This window comes from Bidens hawaiensis, unplaced genomic scaffold (assembly GCF_021521415.1).
Source record: "Bidens hawaiensis isolate Kalapana, Puna unplaced genomic scaffold, B.hawaiensis_p1.1 tig00013761_1, whole genome shotgun sequence".
NCBI classification, from domain to species: domain Eukaryota; kingdom Viridiplantae; phylum Streptophyta; class Magnoliopsida; order Asterales; family Asteraceae; genus Bidens; species Bidens hawaiensis.
The window spans coordinates 320,719-326,718 of NW_027492175.1; positions in this window are offsets into that span (position 1 = coordinate 320,719).

Genomic DNA, 6,000 nt, shown 5'->3' on the forward strand with positions numbered 1-6,000 from the left:
GTTTGTGTAAAGATGGTGGTTATAAAGAGAATAAATGGGCCTGATTGATTTGTTAGGCCCATTAAGTTGTAGGGTGTAACGAAAAAATTAGAAACCGGTATGTGAGAACAATTAAATGTGTCAGAATCTGTTTGGTTGATGAAACTCACGGCAGTTTTCTCAATGTCACATGAAAGACGGATTTGAATGGGTTATTTTGAGAATTTTAATTTTTGATGAGTTATTTTAGAAACATTTCTACTAAATAGGATCATTTCGAGAATTTTCCCAATATTTTTCATTATATGAAGCAAGCTAAAAAAAGTAAGAGCCGTCATTAAAATATAGATAACAAATAAAAAGGAATCATGTCATTGATTGTTAAAAGAATTATTTGATTATTTCGTTGCTTTTGGTAGTCCCGTCACCTATCGAGTTCCATCTCAATAACGTGTGGTCGGACCACTAGTTCGAAATACTTTTTTTTTGAACGGCCAACTAAGTAACATCGGGTACCCTGTACGCAGCCCCCCACTGGCTAAAGGTAGCATGAGCTGGCCACTAGTCCGGACGGACGGAGTTCCTAGCGGTCCACCTGTTGAGGGATTCACCGGATAAAACCCGACCCCCACGCCCGCCAAACGACACGACAGCGTGAAGCCGGTAAAACCGGGTGAGATCAGGACTCGAACCCTGGTCGTTTATTTATATTATTATTATTATTATTTTGAATTTTGGAACTTTCAGAATCTTCTAACAAAAGAATAAAATTCCAGCCTAAAATCAAATACTCATCTTCAATGTCTCAAGTATCCTGTGACCCGCATAAGACTGTTTTTAACGTTGAAGGTCATCACTGTTGATCAGTTCTTCATGTAAGTAATATAAAACATGATAAATATTAAACCTATGAACCTGTTACAGCATGGAGAGTAGTAACCGCAACAGAGAAGGATGTAGATGACATGGTTGTCAGCTTGGTCGAGTTCTCCTTTATGATGTATAGTTAAGGATGGTGTTAGGGTTCTTGATGTAACACCCCGACCAAAGGCGGATTATACATCGGGGCGCCACATATTGTTTCATTACTCGTGACACTATTGGGTGTCAATATTTAATAAATACATTCATTCGCGCACGCGCAAAGTAAAAGTAAGATAACATAAATCATCATAAATCAATATATTATAAATCAAAATTTTGCTAACCAATTTATGTATAGAAGAAACCGGTTTTAAGTTTTATAAACATTTTTTAGATCGGTTATTTTTATGGTTATTTATTGGTTAATCGGTTCGGTTATACCTGAAACATGTTTTAAATTAACTAGTTTGTGCATGTTTAGTTATAAGTGGGCCCACAGGCCACAAACCGAAACTCTTAATGCCGAGAAGCTAGTATGGACCGGAGCACAAAACAACGAACCAATTACAACATCAACCTTTTTCATCTAGTTTTATATGAATCCATCCATTTATATCTATTGTTGATCCACGAGAATCTTAATATAACCAATAACGGTATTAATCTTAATGGCCTTGTATTAAAAAAGTTAACTTGTTTCGAGCTCTCCAGATACACCGTGTTGCCACCATAGTTATTGACTGAACCATTTTCCTTTTACGATCAGTCTTCGAAACCTGATTATGAATGTCGAAAATAGTATTAGTTGAACCCGCAAAGTTTAGTGGAATTTTACACCATCTGCTGATATCATTCCACACCACCGAAGCCACAAGCAATCTAACAATAAATGCTAAATCGATTCTCCAGCGGCCAAACAACAAATGTAACTGTTAGGATCGAAAATAACCTTTTTTAACGAGTTATCACATGTTGGAAGTGATTATAGTAACACCCGCCACACAACCATATTAACTATTATCGGGATCCCATTATTTCATTCCAAGATGCACTCTTAAGGAATAGGATCAGCCCTGTATAACTTCTTTCTCATCGAAACAACCGATAAACAACTCAGATCATCACCTCCCCTAGTTATTATAGTAAATATCAGTTCATCTTTATTTATTACACGGGTTAAAGAAATGTAATGTAATATTCTTAGTAATAAAAAAATATTTGTATTACTAAGAAATGTTTAGTAATAAAGAAATATTTTTAGAATGTCGTAAACAGTTTTTTTAATGTCTTTATTTATTGAGCATGTTTTGGATTGAGTTTGAAAAGTGTTAATTATCTTATTGGCTTTTTCAAAAACTATTTTAAAAAGCCAGGATTTGAGGCTTTTATAAAACTGTTTTTTAACTCTTTCAAAAATCCAAAATAAAAGGAATTTTTCTGATGGCGAAACACCATTTAACTTATTGGCTTTTTAAAAAAGCCAATAAGGCAATAAGGTGTTTTCAAACTCAATCCCAAGCATGTTCTAAGAGAGATTGGCAGGAAACGTAATATGACGAGGTCTAGATTGATGACATCTGTAGTACCTTAAATGAGCCAAAAATTAGCTCAAGCTCCGCAGTTTAGTGTAAATTAATACGTAAAAGTACAGAAGAGACAAAACTAATTAAAAATATAAAAGTCTCATCGAGGCTAGACGAGCCTAAACGAGCTTTAATTGAGTCTTGGGCTCGGCATGACCTAGAACAAGCCTCGCTCGTTTCACACCTTTTATCGATCCAATCTCTAGTAATTCGCAAGTGACGCAGCTCGTTTGCACTTTAACGACACTTTTAGTCTGTCATTAAAAGCGGGCCCTTGTTGCGGTAGTGGTTCAAGTTTGTTAAAACATGAAAAGGCAATGAACTTGGAACGAAATGCGAATGAATCATGAGAATAATATGTGTGCTTTATCATGTTCATGATTCTAAATTTAGAAAGTCGGTTTTAGTCGTATATAGGCTTCTCACTTTTTGGTGTAACTAAAAGATACTATTTTATAAACCCAAATCCTATTATATATTTGATTCCTAGATTCTTTATAGATTATAGGAACCAACGAGGAAGCTACAAATGATAAACAACAACTTTACGGCTAATAGATTTTATTTTGATGGGGGTATTTGCACTTTTTGGTAGCGCGACTTAAACGGGTTAACGAGTCATTCGAGACAAATCAACACCAATCTGGTTGGTATTTAATACGGGTTGTGATATTTGTACACCGTCTTTCAAAACTTACACACCCTAAATATCTAAATACGATCGTATAGGAGTTATACAATCGTAAGGAACCCCACATGACAAAAGTACACGAAAGTACATTGAGCGTGCAGCCGTACGGAGTTTGACTGGAAGTCATACGATAAAAAAAACTTAATTGCTTGAGCCGAATGTGTTTAGATTTGTGATAGCAATAATAGCATATGGATGTGGTTGCTAAAGGAAATATGGTATAATACTCCGTACATATTTACCCTCATTTTATGCAACGACACGACATAATATTCCGGACGTGATATAATATTATGTGTATTTTTTGTCACGACATAATATTCCGGACGTGATATAATATTATACCGGTTTTGATATACAAACACGAACGAGGCAAGTTTTTTTTCTCATCCATTTTACGTCAGTAGTTAAAACATGCATCTTCAAATTTATAATTTCTCAAAATAGTTATACACAAAGTTGATAAGATCTTTAAAGTTATTGGTTGTTTCTTTAAAAAAATAAGAAAAAAAAAGTCTATGATTATATAGTTGTTATACTATCATATGGAATGTTTCTGGACAACCAACAAAAAGCTGCAAAAAGTTGGCATGTTCTGAAGTCTTATACAATCATATAAGTTCCATACGATCGTATGAAGTCAAATGGTATTTGAATAACCAATACCTTTAATACCTAAACTCAAACTTTTAGTTCCACAAGTTGTACCGTTTTCACACTATGATATATAAATGTATCTTATTATATATTTATATACCTCAAACTATACCGTAATAAGAAAACTATGAAAGGAAATTAATATGTATAAGCCAACAATTGGGTTACTTGAGGTAAAATCAAATCGGGTTTTAATACGAGGGATATGGGTGTTTAATATTCGAGCCGTACTATAAAGCTCGAAATATTTCAATTCCAATTTCAATTTCGGTTTTCAAAATTTGGAGTCGAATTCCCATTCAACTTGAATTAAAAGTTTGAATTTCGCCTCGATTTCAAATTACATATATAACTTTTTTTTTCTTTGTATAAGAGTATGAGCTTTTAAAAGTGAGATATAATTTTTATAAATGGATTTGTTTATCTTTCATTTAGATAATTTAGTCCGAGGTTTTTCTAAACGAACTTGAAATGGAATTTAACATCAAATTTTCAAAATTTAAACGACTCGAATGATTAATGCAAGCAACTCGAAACTTGACCCCCCCAAGAAGGAGCTACTTTCAACTCAATCTTAGCTCATCACATATGCGAGACAAATTAGTTCTAGCCAAATCCGTCTTTAAACAAACTAATTTATATCGAGCAGCGAATGAGCTGTTGAGCCGTGAACTCTACTAATAGTTCTTGTTTAACCTATAAAATTACTAATTGTAGACTAGTTCAAACTAATATCACACAAAAGTTCTATTTTAATCGGAACGGTTACAAGTAACAACCGAAACACAACATTGGTATTTTAAACCGAAAGAATCGATTGATAAATTCATGTTAGTTAACTTTATTCTCATAAACCGAAAGACATGTATATGCTTTCTACATAAGTTAGGGTCAATGTTGGATATCATCATCATCATCATCGTACTCAGTATATCCCACCAACAGCAATGCTATGGTAGGGTCTGAGGAGGGTAAGATGTAGACAGCCTTACCTCTATCCCATAGGGATAGAGAGGCTGCTTCCGGTGAGACCCCCGGCTCGATAGTAGTTTTGAATCAAGCCTTGGACATAAGACACATAACACTCAATCATCGGGACACCGGCTGATTGGTGCATGTGCCCTTGTCTTTCGGCTATCAACGCCACCACATGATGCCTGATTAACCTTCCGCCACTTTTAACGTTATTTTCACGTGATTAGTAAAATAACGTCAAAATTAGTGCAATTTTACTTTTGCCCACCCAAGGGTTCACACATATATACATTATATGTGCGCACCGCAAGCAGGGCGTTCAATGTTGGATATCAATATGCTAATCGAATTTTATTCTAATCTTGGATATGTCCTTCTTAGGCATGTTATTATCCAGTGAAATTAATTTAATGAAATATTAAAAGTGTGTTCTGATTCCTAATATAATTAGCATGTCCAAAGGTTATGTGGATACATATAGATAGCTATGTTTGGTGTTGGAGATAATGACATTAATTACGAGTTCGTTTTCACTAAGGTAGAAGAGAGCTTGAATTACAAGTCTCAAAATAAGGAGCACAAACAAAAGTAGTCAGGCCGTGTCGTGAGACGTGTTGGTAATACTAGAGAGCACTTTTACCAGTCTCATAATCTATCGTTTATCTGTTGATGTGATAACAATCGTTTAAAAAAAACAAAACCTAACATTTAAATTTAATTTTATGCTTTGGAATATCGTAATAGTTAAAGGTATGTAGAGTATAAGTACATGAACTATACATGTAACATTGTAAACATCAAACTTAAAAGGATGATTACGGTTTAACTAGTCACTAAGAAACCATATGTGCTAGTTAGCTAGTTGCCTAGTTGGTACCATTATGAGCAAAAGTATAGATTTAGAAGTAAAAATAATGGATACACGAATTATTAGTAACAAACTTTTTTTGCATGTGTTTCACAAACTTTTTTAGTTGCTTCTCATTTAAAGTTAACTGGTAATGAGGACTTATATTAGTTGCTTCTCATTTCATGTGTTCACAAACTTTTTTAAATAAAAACTTTGTAAGATAGGGTTGTGAATGAAATGAACGAACACCAATAGAAGTTTGAACATGTTAATTTGTTGACGTTTAACCGAATATAAGAACAAACACGGATACTTAATCGGGCATATTTTATTCTCCGTGTTCATTCACTAGAAATCATTTTTACGATAAACAAACGTTTAAAAATATATAGAGAGTTATA